Here is a 14761-nt window from a genome sequence, read left to right as displayed (position 1 = left end):
GAGCTACTACGATGATGGTGATTGTAGCCCAGCTATGCTGTGCTCTTATCTTAGAGAGGACAGAGCAGGAAACTTACAGGAACAGCAGACCTTTCTGATGCCAAAGAAATAAGGAGGCCAAAATCATGTTTTCCTAGCTGAGAGGTAAATCTCCTGGCAGTCAGGGCCCCTGAACACCCAGAAAAAATAAGTGAGACTTAACTGTTGGAGAGTGTTTGCTTGAGAAAAGTAACATTTCACACTCTCTATACTAGACTTGCATATATGAATTTAGGATGTGGGTGAAGATTCTGCTGGCTTCAACATATCCCAAAGCACTTGGATATGCCTATAATCCAAGTACTTTGGGAGGCTGAGGTGGGAGGATTGCTTAAGGCCAGGCATTTGAAATCAGCCTGGGCAACATAGTGAGACTCTGTCTCTACAAAAAATTAAAAAATTAGCCAGCCATGGTGGTGAGCGCCTGTAGTCCTAGCTACTCTGGAGGCTGAGGTGGGAGGATCCCTTGAGCCCATGAATTCCAGGTTAGTGAGAGCTGTGATTGTGTCACTACACTGTAAGGATGACAGAGGGATACCCTGTCTTAAAAAAAAAAGTTATGCTATCTTCTAAATCAATGGTTCCCAAATTGTAGTAATCTGACCAGCAGCCTCAGCAGGACCTGGGAACTTGTTAGAAATGCAAATTATTTGGGGCCTCATCCTATACCCGCTGAATGAGAAACTCTGGGTCTGGGAGCAGGCTCAATCAATAGTCAAGCCCCCTGGTGATTCTGATGCTTAGCTAAAGTTAGAGAACCACTGTTCTTAGACATTGTGCAATGTTATACAACAACTTCCTCAAAATGCTAAGTGAAAAGGAGATTGGCCTGGCGTTAGTCAGGGAAGGCGTCCTGGAGGGAGGGGAATTTGAAGCAGGGCTTTGAAAAACAAAGGCAGTGAGGTGAACCAGCAAGTGCACTGGCTGAGGGGACTGGAGTTCTAGCCTCTGAACCAGTTTCCTCCTGTGCCAAAGGAGGATAATAATGTCTGTCTTGATTATCTCCTAGACTTGTGGAGTTCAAGTGTGTAATGCCTTAAAAGATGTGGAGGCTGTTGCTGTGTTTGGTACCACATCGCCCTCAGGTGGCGCTCTTCAGCTTAGGTTCCTCTAGCAGTGTCAAGTTTGTGAACCAACCCCACTGGCCTTCTGCATTCTGAGGGCACGTGTGTTAAAGTCTCTACTGATGTCCTTTTGGAAATGCCTCTGCATGAATTTATGGTAGCTCTGACTCATCTTTAAACAATTTTAATTTATGTAGAAAATAAAGGCTTATCTCTCCAGGAAATTTTTTCTTCCTTCAAATAAATACTTAGTTCCAAATATCTCAGAAAATCCTGAGAATTCATTTTAGAACATGTTAATACTCTTTTTATTAATATCATGTTTCTTATTGAGTGTTGTGCTGATTGTCAATTTATTACCACTCTGCTCCAAATTCATTCTTCATAATAGGCACAGTGATAATGAACAGAGTTCCTTTAAAGTCAGCACAATGACTTTCTCCTTTAAAGTCAGCACATTGTTAAGCTTTTTCAGTAAAGGGCCCTGGAGGGACACAGCAGGAGGAAGGGGCTCCCCTGCAGCTTCCAGCTACTGCATGGTGGGTCAATGAAGGGGGTGTGAAGACATCCTGTGTGGCACTGCCTGTGGTCCCTGCCCCTCCCAGTACCCCATTCTATCTGCAGACCCTCGCATCACCTGTGCTTAATCCACTCACTGCCTGGAGGTTTCCACTGAGCAGTACTTCCTCTGCAAGCCCCTGCCTCAAGCCAGGAGGGTTTCTTCTAGCTTGTCTAGCTACTTCAGGCCAGCTTTGGCCTGGGTAAACCTGTGAATATCTCTGCTACCCAAGGTATGGGACTGAACCATACCTTCTCCAATAAGATCTTCGCCCCAGCCTTGCGGAAGAGTCACACTTCCGAGTTGCTCTTCTTTGGGTATTCTCCTTCCACCCTAGGGTTTTTTGTTGAGTTTTCTTATATATTATAATTGTTTTCTTATTATGTTTAATAATTCTGTTAAACTTCCTCTGTTTAACTCATGGTGGAGTTTCTATTTCCTGATTGGACTCAGGAGGATACTTGTGTCTTCTCAGCTACACACAGAAATCTGTGAACTTTCCAAAGCTATTACCTGAATTTGCTTTTGGTCATGAGTCTATGGCATGGAGTTGGTTTGCTTTGCTTTGCGGTGTAGCTCTTTCTTTAAGAGCTGAGAATGGATGTTCTTGTTTTGCCAAAACCATCCTCGGAAGTGCCTGTTCCCCCTTTTTTTTTTCTTCAATTATTTATTTATTTATTTATTTATTTATTTATTTTTAGATGGAGTCTTGCTCTGTCGCCCAGGCTGGAATGCAATGGCGTGATCTCAGCTCACTGCAACCTCCACCTCCTGGGTTCAAGTGATTCTCCTGCCTCAGCCTCCCAAGTAGCTGGGATTACAGGCGCACACCACCACACTCGGCTAATTTTTGTATTTTTAGTAGAGATGAGGTTTCACCATGTTGGCCAGGCTGGTCTTGAACTCCTGACCTCATGATCCACCCACCTCAGCCTCCCATAGTGCTGGGATTACAGGCATGAGCCACTACACCCAGACTCAACGTTTATTATAGGTTCAAGGGATACATGTTTAGGTTTGTCACAAAGGTATGTCGTGTGATGCTGAGGTTTGGAGCACAAATGAATCTCTCTGCCAGATAGTGAGCGTAGTACCCAATAGGTAGTACTTCAGCCCTTGCTCCCCTTCCTCCTTCCCCACTCTTGTGCTCTGCAGTGTCTATTGTTCTCGTCGTTATGTCCATGTGTACTCAATATTTAGCTCCCACTTATAAGTGAAAACATGTGGTATTTAGTTTTTTGTTCCCACGTTAGTTCGTTTAGGATAATGGCCTCCAGCTGTGTCCATGTTGCTGCAAAGGACATGATTTCAATCTTTTTAATGGTTGCCTAGTATTCCATGGTGTATATGTACCACATTTTCTTTATCCAATCTGGAGTTGATGCTGCCCTACTCTTAGTGTATCCTCTCCTTTCATTCCCTGGGGTCTCTGTTGCTTAGGGTAACTGTAATTGAGAGGGTGCACTTAATAATTAAGCAGGGTGACAGGTGTAAACTGAGACTGGCTCAGACAAACTTTGCTCATTTATTCTTTTCTATTTGTGCTGTGCAGTTGCTTAAACTGGCTCTTCTTCCTTTGTGGCCTGGACGCTATTCTCTGGCCACATATGTCTTCTTACTTCCCACTCCCTGTGATGTGATTTGAAAATTGCCTCTAGGTGGAAAGGCAGTGAATAATTAAAGGCTCACCTAGATTATTTTCCCATACTCAGTATCACAACACTCACTTTCTGTTTTTCTCAATGTCTGAAAACACTTGTGTAATATATTTTGATGAGTTTCTACATGTTTTTTATTGTAGGACAATCTCTCTCTCTCTCTCTCTCTTTTTTCTGGAGATAGGGTCTTGCTTTGTTACTCAGGCTAGAGTACAGTGGCAGAATCATAGCTCACAGCAGCCTCGAACTCCTGGGCTCAAGAGAGCCCTCTGCTTCAGCAGAGGATAATATTTTGACATTTTAACATATGCATTTATTTCTTTTCTTACATTTTTCCTCTTTTCTCTTCCTTGTCTATGCAAGATATTTACACATTTCTCTTTGCCTCAGGGGAAGAATGTGGCAAGACAGAAAACAGAAATAGTTTCCCAGTTATTCTGTGTTATTTCCAGCAGCACTATCACGGAGGGGACAAAAACCCAGAGAGAACGACTATGAGGTTCTGCTGGACAACAGGTCATGGGTAGCCTTAGCAAAACACCCATACCTATAATTGTGGCACAGAAATATCAGAAAGGATACTGTGTCTTAAAAGGCTGTGCAGAAAGTGATATGTTTATTTCAGGGATAATCAGTATGGCTTAACAAATGAGTGTCAGTGAGTATAAGGTTAGAATTCTACGGATTGGGGGCAGAAATCAGGAAAAACTAAAATTACATGTATTCTACCATTGGACGAATGATGCTCAAGTTAGAAATTATGTTAACTAATGGAAAATAAAGTGATATCCAACATATTGTCTAAGATTCACATGTATTACCTGTGGGATTTGTGTGGGATTACCAAGAATTATTTTACAGAACATGTCTATCTCCTAGATAAATCATAACCTCTAGCACTGGAGCCAGTGCATTTTGAGACAATTGCTGTGACTCTGTGGGGACATTTATTTGAAATCTGGAGATGGACTTAGAATTTAATACTGATTCCTGAAACTTCTGTGGACTATAGTAAACACAGTTTGCAAGATGACTATAGAATGATCTATAGCCCATAGTGGGCATACAGTGGTTAGAAGATGAAAAACACAGGGTAAAACCAGTCTTGTTAGAATTTTCTGAGAAGATTAAATTCTGTTAGTTCCAGAAAAATAACTAGAAATGAAGGAAAGTGGAAAGTTACATAAATGGCCTGTATTTCAGACTCTACGTTTCAACAATAGTAACAATAGTAACACAGCTATCACAGCAACATCGGCTTCTTGGTAAGAGATGGGCACGAGCCTGGAGAAATTTCCACTGAAAAATGTGAATCTGGCTCATAGGGAACAGTTTGGGGTAGGTGTAAAATCGTATTGCCTTACAGACCTTCAAAGAACTGAAGCTCATAAAGGAGAAACAGAAGTGAAGTTGGTTTCTCACCACCATGATCAAAAGAAACCTGACACAGTTAATGTAATGTTGGTGGTATAATCCTAGATCAAGTGAGGTAGTTCAAAAATGTGGTGGTTGAAATAGCCTACTGACTTTGCAGCCTTTGGGGAGCCAAGCAAAAGCAGCCTTCTATTGGGCCTGTGAGCTGGCTATTAAGGCAAAGGGACCATCATGTCACCCACGCATGGAAAAGGAATAGATACACTTAGCTGTTTTCACTGATGATTTCACCACAAACCTGGAAAACCCAAGCAACCTTATTTGGAAAAACAAATACTAGAATTTATAAGGGAATTTCAACAGGTAAAAAACATGAATATATGAAAATCAAAGCTATTTTTCCTGTTAACAATAGCCAAGTAGAAATGTAAATGGGAAATAATAGTCTATTAATAGTCCATTAAAAAAAGACAAGAATTTTAAAGACTTAAGAATACCTTTCACAAGAATATTGTGGACCCATATGAAAAAGAGTATAGAGTCCTCTGAAAGGCAATAAACACGTCCTGAATTTATGAAAAGCCATGCTATAGTCTTAGTTTAGAACATTTAATGTAGTTAAATATTAATTATTCAAATTTGTAAATTAAATAAAATTCTAAGTAGTATTAAAATGACCCCAATATATAAAAAATAGTAGAAATGGGGAGTCTTCCATAATAGATATTAAAACTCAGAGCCAATGTCATCAAAATATCATGGTAATAAAATAGAAGTTAACAAATAGAAGAATAGAGGAATAGAATAGAAAGCTAAGAAATAGATCTCAGTATATATGGAAATTAATCTATGTATGAGATGTTATTGCATATTACTGCAAAGAATAATTAATGTTTGGACTTCCTATTCATGTAGAAAAAAACTAATTGGAACTTTGCCTCATAGAATAACCATAAATAAACTCCGGATGTATTAAAGACATGGAAGGTTTGAATATTTTTAATCAAAACAGAAATACGGAAACTATAAAATAAAATATAGATATATTAACAAATAAAAAGTTTTTAAGGCAATAGGTGGCATAAACCAACTATAGATTGGGAAAATATCTATATTACAAATGACAGATAGTGTTAGCTAATATTAATAATGAGCATAGTCACTCACAAATTTATAAGAATAAGTTCAACACTCAGAAAATAAATGGGCAAAGACTATGAAAAGACAACTCATGAAGAAAAATTTAACACTGCCAACATAACAAAGATAACCATTCTCATTAGTAGTCACAGAAGAATCATGAGATATCCATTCTAACTTATCAAATTGATAACAGTGAAGGAGGATAATATATTATTTTTTAACAGCTTTTTGAAAGCTTTTTGGCAAAAATCTCTTTACATGAAAAATTAATGGGCCTCTGAACTCAAAAATCCTACTCTTGGGAACATATTTTATTAAAATGAAAGCACCAGTGTTTGAGGATGCATGTACAAGATGATAGTTGCAGCCCTTTATGTATATATGTATATATTTTGTAGTGGCCAACGACTGAAAATAGATATTAATTAGGACTAGGTGCAGTTGCTTAAAGCAAAAACAGCCCCCCAAAAAGAGGCTTAAACAAGTAAAAGTCTTAAACAAGACTTCTATTCTCTTACAGAATAGGAGTCCAGATGTAAACACTGAAAGGCCAGCTTCCTGAGGTTAATAGGGACCCGGCTTCATTGAGCTCATTGCTCTGTTACTTGTTGTTATGCCCCATGCTAAATGCTAAAGTGTGATCCATCACAAGAGTTTTCTGGGTAGCGGGATGGGGGAAGAAAAAAGGAAATCGCCTTTATCCTCTTTTAAAGTGAATTAACAGAAGTAGGATACATGAACACAAGCCTTCTTCTACTGTCTTGATAAGAAGCATTCATGCGACCAAACCTACATGCCAGTGAGGCTGGGATATCTAGCATTTAATCTAGTGAGAATATGCCTAACTAAAAATCAGGTTTTGTTGCTAATGAATCTGATGAGGCAACTTGCAGTTTCTGTTACAGGCAAACCATGGAACAAGGGGCAGTCATTGAAAAAAATGAGCTAGATATATTGACTTTGACTTGAAAGAACTAGAACAACTTTACTAATTTTGAGAATCTGTAACCAATTTATTTCTCTTACATTTTCTTTTGTTTATTCACAAAAATTATATATAATTAATCTGTTTGTCTAAAAAAGTTCAAAAGACCACTTGAAAAGCTAAAACACAAAGAGATAAAAATATTGTGTTGGTTTATTTGACAGTTTTTTTCTTTTCTTAGTGGTACATAAAATATTTGCATAATTACAATTGGTGACATCTTAGCATGATGAAATATGATACCATAATTTAAATTAATATGAAAGTATGATACAACATTAAGACAATAGATACCATATGACTCTGATAAAGCTCCGTTTACTTTCCTAAAATTTTACAAAATTTTTACTCTTGGTTATCACCTCAAAAGAATAGGTAAAATATATATATTTTTTCCTTTGGAGATGGAATCTCACTCTGTCCCCCAGGCTGGAGTGCAGTGGTGCAGTCTTGGCTCACTGCAACTTCTGTCTCCTAGGTTCAAATTTCAAGCGATTCTACCATCTCAGCCTCCCGAGTAGCTGGGATTACATGTGCCCACCACCACGCCTGGCTTATTTATTTATTTATTTATGTTTTTAATAAAGATGGGGTTTGGCTGTGTTGGCCAGGCTGGTCTTGAACTCCTGACCTCAGGTGATCTGCCCACCTTGGCCTCCCAAAGTGCTGGGATTACAGGCATGAGTCACCGTGCCCGGCCAATAGGTAAAATCTTAATTCACGGCTTTGTGCTACCACAGCACATCTTCCTGACTCTTGGTATCTAACTCCCTGGAGACCATTTTTTGGGCTCTACTCCTCACCCTCCTGGAATCTATTAATTCTTTGTTAACTCCCCTGATCAGTGTGCTGGCTCTCTTGCTCCAAAATCTATTAATCAATTGCGGGTCATTCAAGGGCTTTTCAAAATGGAGGAAAAATAGTTTATTTTGTAGAGATGCCATTTTCTCTTTTCTTTTCCAAATTATTGGAATCTAGGTGAAGAAACGCTTCATCTAAAATGCAGGGTCATGGATGCTATGAATTGGTTTGCTGAAACTGGAAAGGTAAAAGCACATTTCTCAGACTACTTTTCATTTTCAGTTTTGGATGTATATTTGGTTTTAACATTTAGATGCACTCTTGGGACATTTTTAGGCAGGCTTTTAACTACAAATGCACTTTCTTTAACAGATATATTCAACAACTCCGATTAAATGAATAAACACCTTGAAAAACACAGACTACCAAAGTTCACTCAAAAAGAAACAGATGGCCAGGCATGGTGGCTCACGCCTGTAATCCCAACACTTTGGGAGACCAAGGCGGGTGGATCACGAGGTCAGGAGTTCAAGAACAGCCTGGCCAAGATGGTGAAACCCTGTCTCTACTAAAAATATAAAAATTAGCCAGGCACAATGCCTGGCGTCTGTAGTCCCAGATACTCGAGAGGCTGAGGCAGGAGAATCGCTTGGACCTGGGGGGGTGGAGGTTGCAATGAGCCAAGATCGCACCACTGCATTCTAGCCTGAGTGACAAAGTGGGACTCTGTCTCAAAAAAAAAAAAAAAAAAAAAAAAGGAAATAGATAATCTGAATAACTTTTTCTGATATTGTATTGTTCCTCTTTTTTTCTCCACAGATTAGTCAGGCTAGAGGTTTGTTGGTTTTATTAATCTTTTCATTGATTTCTTTCTTCTGTCTAATTTGGGTTTAGTTTGTTCTTTTTCCCCTAGCTTTTAAAGATAAAAGCTGAAGCTATTGATTTGACATCTTTATCCATTTCTTTAAAAAATAATTAATAGCTAGTTTAATTAGTGACACAAAGAAAATAAATTGTGCCTCTTCAGCAGATAAGTCCTGATGACAAAAATCATGTAACATACATATGATTAAAAATTCAAACAAATGCTGACAGAAAAGAAAATTAGTATCCCTTCCTCTCCGCTGCCCATTGTCCCTCTCATAAAGAATAACCTCTCCTATTTACTTTTTAAAAAATTCTTAAGTTGATACATAATAATTGTATGTATTTATGGGGTGCATGGGATATTTTGATACATGTATACATGTGTAATGATCAAATCAGAGTGTTTAACATACCCATCACCTCAAACATCTACCATTTCTTTGTGCTTGGTAACATTTCAAATCTTTTCTTCCAGCTATTTTAAAATATACAATATGTTAACTATAGTTACCCTACTATAGTACTGAACACCAAACTTATTCCTTCTATCTAACTGTATGTTTGTATGCATTAATGTGGCCACACCACATTTTCTTTATTCATTTATCCATCGATGGACTTAGATTGATTCCATATCTTGGCTATTGTGACTAGTGCTATTGTTTTCCATAATAGCTATACTAATTTACATTCCCATCAACAATGTGTAAGAGTTCCATTTTCTACACAACTTCGCCAGCATTTGTTATTTTATTTTTATTTTTTGATAGTAGTCATTTTAACTGGAGTAAGGTGATATCTCATTGTGGTTTTGATTTGCATTTCCTTGATGACTAGTGATGTTGAACATTTTTTGATATACCTGTTGGTCATTTGTATGTCTTCTTTTGGGAAATTTCTATTCATGTCCTGTGCTGAGTTTTTAATGAGATTTTTTTAAAAGTTTTTTTTGGCTGTAAGTTTATTGAATGCAAAATAATCCTCTCCAACTTTACTGAGGTGGCTGACCACCTCCACAACCAAATCTGCCTCTAAACTGGAATTCCGTCGTTGACCCAGCCCCAGCCTCAGCCTCAGCCTCAGCCTTCTTGTCGGCATCAGGGCGCACAGCAATCCGCCTGCCGATATCTCTGTCGGCTTCCCCTCTTGTGAGTCTTGCAGGTCGCTCACCCTTCAGACCTTTAGGCTGAGGCCTGCCAGTCTCAGAGCGGCTGCGGCATAGGGTGGCAGGCACAATCTCCAGGGCAGATGAAGGTAACCACGGAGATACTGGATGCCCTCATTGGTAAGGTACCAGTAGAAATGTCTCCAGGCAAACTGTTCCTTCACTTAGCCTCAGGACTTGAGAGGTTGCATGGCCTTCAAGACATGAAGGTTGGGCACATTCTTGTCTGCCAGCTCCAGGAGCTTAGGCATGTGGACATCCTTCTTGGCCACCATGACTCTCTCCTTAAAAACGAGTTCATAAATGGGAATCCAGTTCTTCTTAGGCATCAACATCTCGGCGGCTGTAGGGTCCGGGTCCAGGTCTGGGGCTGGAAAGCCCGCCCTCCGTCCCTTCCTTCCTCCCTCCCTCCCTCCCTTCCTTCCTTCCTTTTGCTGTTATTTGAATTTCTTGCATTTTGTGGATACTAGGCCGTTACCAAATGAATAATTTGCAAGTATTTTCTCCCATTCTGCAGATTGTCACTTCACTCTGTTGATTGTTTCCTTTGCTGAGCAAATAAAGCTTTTTAGTTTAAGATAGTTCCGTTTGTCTATTTTTGTTTTTGTTGCCTGTGCTTTTGGGGTCTTAGCCATAAAATCTTTGCCTAAACAATGTCCTGAAGCATTTCCCCTGTGTTTTCTTCTGGTGGTTTTATAGTTTCAGGTCTTACATTTAAGTCTTTATTCTGTTTTGATTTAATTTTTGTATATGGTGAGGGATAGGAATCTAGTCTTATTCTTCTGCATGTGGATAGCAAGTTTTCACAGCACCATATTTTATTTTATTTTAGTGCATCATACTGTACTTGATTTACTGACATTACTTAGTGATTTATTGGACAAAGGTCAAACCTTTTGTTTTTTATTAAGCACCTTCTACAGTACAAACTGTCATGAATAATATCTGTACAACTTAACAGTTTCAACAGCTGTTTAGATACAAATGATTTCAAACAGATAATTGGCAAACACAATTAAAGTCACAGTTAGACTACCCAAGTGGTATAAAACATTAATATATCAGCAATTTACAGTGTTCAATTATGGTTGGCAAAATTAAGTTGGAGTATGGCTGGGAATTACTATTATAATCCGAGAAAGTCAGAAGTTTTTGGATACCAAAGCATCCTGCTATAAATTAGTAGGCACAATTTAAAGGTTGTATGCATATTCAAAGGCCATGATCTCTTGAGGAACTTGTATATTAAACATGCAAAACAACAAAAAATGTAGTCATTCAGAAAGAATTGCCTTCTCCCCTCCCCCATTACTTCCCCCGGGCTCTCCTAACCTATTTGATATTAAAGCTGTAAGATAAGGCATGAATAAAGTTAAATCACTTTCACATCCACCTTAGAAATGGAGGCTTAGTTTTTATGCTTTGAGACTCAACTTTTCAAAAGCAGAAATTAATTTAGTAAAATGTGAGAGGAGAAGATGTGCTTTTAAAATAAGGAAAATAAAAAATGAAAAAGCAAAGCCAACCCAACAACCAAATCACATACACACACATTGATCCCACACTGTTTTCAATGCAAAGGACAAAGTAGAGACCAAGGACCTTCCAAATAGTAGTAGAGCCAGCTCCATTTATTGAACAGCGTGTCCTGTCCCTAATGAACGTTCTTGTGCCTTTGTCAAAAATCAGTTGGCTGTAAATGTGGACTTATTTCTAGGTTCTCTGTCCTGGTCCGTGTGTCTGTTTTTTTTTTTTTTTTTTTTTTTTTGTTCAAACTACTTTATTGGGATATAATATATATATAGTAAAATATATATACCAAGTAAGTGTATAGTTCAATAAATTTTGACAAATATAAAAACCCATAATACCATCACGCCAATCAAGATAATCTATAAATCATTATAAAGTAAATCTCAGAAGGGGTTCATAAGTTTCTTCAAGAACTTCCTATTACTTTAACTCCATTATCATGTGCATTTTCAATTCTGCATTCACAAGATTATTAGAATTACTTGTCTTTTAATCAAGTGGAGATGACTAGTTTTTCTTGTATAGACTATATTGGAATTCTAAAGCATGAATTAATATGTGTGATCAGCTTATTGTCTTTTTTTTTTTTTTTTTCTTTTATTGTAATTATTATTATTATTATTATTATACTTTAGGTTTTATGGTACATGTGCCCAATGTGCAGTTAGTTACATATGTATACATGTGCCATGCTGGTGCACTGCACCCACCAACTCGTCATCTAGCATTAGGTATATCTCCCAATGTTATCCCTCCCCCCTCCCCCCAACCCACAACAGTCCCTGAAGTGTGATGTTCCCCTTCCTGTGTCCATGTGTTCTCATTGTTCAATTCCCACCTATGAGTGAGAATATGCGGTGTTTGGTTTTTTGTTCTTGCGATAGTTTACTGAGAATGATGATTTCCAATTTCATCCATGTCCCTACAAAGGACATGAACTCATCATTTCTTATGGCTGCATAGTATTCCATGGTGTAGATGTGCCACATTTTCTTAATCCAGTCTATCATTGTTGGACATTTGGGTTGGTTCCAAGTCTTTGCTATTGTGAATAATGCCGCAATAAACATACGTGTGCATGTGTCTTTATAGCAGCATGATTTATAGTCCTTTGGGTATATACCCAGTAATGGGATGGCTGGGTCGAATGGAATTTCTAGTTCTAGATCCCTGAGGAATCGCCACACTGACTTCCACAATGGTTGAACTAGTTTACAGTCCCACCAACAGTGTAAAAGTGTTCCTATTTCTCCACATCCTCTCCAGCACCTGTTGTTTCCTGACTTTTTAATGATTGCCATTCTAACTGGTGTGAGATGGTATCTCATTGTGGTTTTGATTTGCATTTCTCTGATGGCCAGTGATGGTGAGCATTTTTTCATGTGTCTTTTGGCTGCATAAATGTCTTCTTTTGAGAAGTGTCTGTTCATGTCCTTTGCCCACTTTTTGATGGGGTTGTTTGTTTTTTTCTTGTAAATTTGTTGGAGTTCATTGTAGATTCTGGATATTAGCCCTTTGTCAGATGAGTAGGTTGCGAAAATTTTCTCCCATTTTGTAGGTTGCCTGTTCACTCTGATGGTAGTTTCCTTTGCTGTGCAGAAGCTCTTTAGTTTAATTAGATCCCATTTGTCAATTTTGGCTTTTGTTGCCATTGCTTTTGGTGTTTTAGACATGAAGTCCTTGCCCATGCCTATGTCCTGAATGGTATTGCCTAGGTTTTCTTCTAGGGTTTTTATGGTTTTAGGTCTAACATTTAAGTCTTTAATCCATCTTGAATTGATTTTTGTATAAGGTGTAAGGAAGGGATCCAGTTTCAGCTTTCTACATATGGCTAGCCAGTTTTCCCAGCACCATTTATTAAATAGGGAATCCTTTCCCCATTTCTTGTTTTTCTCAGGTTTGTCAAAGATCAGATGGTTGTAGATATGTGGCATTATTTCTGACAGCTCTGTTCTGTTCCATTGATCTATATCTCTGTTTTGGTACCAGTACCATGCTGTTTTGGTTACTGTAGCCTTGTAGTATAGTTTGAAGTCAGGTAGCGTGATGCCTCCAGCTTTGTTCTTTTGGCTTAGGATTGACTTGGCGATGCGGGCTCTTTTTTGGTTCCATATGAACTTTAAAGTAGTTTGTTCCAATTCTGTGAAGAAAGTCATTGGTAGCTTGATGGGGATGGCATTGAATCTGTAAATTACCTTGGGAAGGATGGCCATTTTCATGATATTGATTCTTCCTACCCATGAGCATGGAATGTTCTTCCATTTGTTTGTATCCTCTTTTATTTCCTTGAGCAGTGGTTTGTAGTTCTCCTTGAAGAGGTCTTTCACATCCCTTGTAAGTTGGATTCCTAGGTATTTTATTCTCTTTGAAGCAATTGTGAATGGGAGTTCACTCATGATTTGGCTCTCTGTTTGTCTGTTATTGATGTATAAGAATGCTTGTGATTTTTGCACATTGATTTTGTATCCTGAGACTTTGCTGAAGTTGCTTATCAGCTTAAGGAGATTTTGGGCTGAGACAATGGGGTTTTCTAGATATACTATCATGTCATCTGCAAACAGGGACAATTTGACTTCCTCTTTTCCTAATTGAATACCCTTGATTTCCTTCTCCTGCCTAATTGCCCTGGCCAGAACTTCCAACACTATGTTGAATAGAAGTGGCGAGAGAGGGCATCCCTGTCTTGTGCCAGTTTTCAAAGGGAATGCTTCCAGTTTTTGCCCATTCAGTATGATATTGGCTGTGGGTTTGTCATAAATAGCTCTTATTATTTTGAGATATGTCCCATCAATTCCTAATTTATTGAGAGTTTTTAGCATGAAGGGTTGTTGAATTTTGTCAAAGGCCTTTTCTGCATCTATTGAGATAATCATGTGGTTTTTGTCTTTGGTTCTGTTTATATGCTGGATTACATTTATTGATTTGCGTATATTGAACCAGCCTTGCATCCCAGGGATGAAGCCCACTTGATCATGGTGGATAAGCTTTTTGATGTGCTGCTGGATTCTGTTTGCCAGTATTTTATTGAGGATTTTTGCATCAATGTTCATCAAGGATATTGGTCTAAAATTCTCTTTTTTTGTTGTGTCTCTGCCAGGCTTTGGTATCAGGATGATGCTGGCCTCATAAAATGAGTTAGGGAGGATTCCCTCTTTTTCTATTGATTGGAATAGTTTCAGAAGGAATGGTACCAGCTCCTCCTTGTACCTCTGGTAGAATTCGGCTGTGAACCCATCTGGTCCTGGACTTTTTTTGGTTGGTAAGCTATTGATTATTGCCATAATTTCAGCTCCTGTTATTGGTCTATTCAGAGATTGAACTTCTTCTTGGTTTAGTCTTGGGAGGGTGTATGTGTTGAGGAATTTATCCATTTCTTCTAGATTTTCTAGTTTATTTGCATAGAGGTGTTTGTAATATTCTCTGATGGTAGTTTGTATTTCTGTGGGATCGGTGGTGATATCCCCTTTATCATTTTTTATTGCATCTATTTGATTCTTCTCTCTTTTTTCTTTATTAATCTTGCTAGCGGTCTATCAATTTTGTTGATCCTTTCAAAAAACCAGCTCCTGGATT

General features: G+C 38.4%; 1 pseudogene; it reads right to left on the bottom strand.

Moving 5' to 3' along the window:
- Positions 1-9481: 9481 nt before the first annotated feature.
- On the bottom strand, positions 9482-9990 carry LOC103889161 (small ribosomal subunit protein eS10-like; annotated as a pseudogene).
- Positions 9991-14761: the final 4771 nt, after the last annotated feature.

Source organism: Pongo abelii, chromosome 1 (genome assembly GCF_028885655.2).
Source record: "Pongo abelii isolate AG06213 chromosome 1, NHGRI_mPonAbe1-v2.0_pri, whole genome shotgun sequence".
Lineage (NCBI taxonomy): Eukaryota > Metazoa > Chordata > Mammalia > Primates > Hominidae > Pongo > Pongo abelii.
Note: the sequence above shows the minus strand (reverse complement) of the source record. Positions and strands in the feature narration are given on the sequence as shown.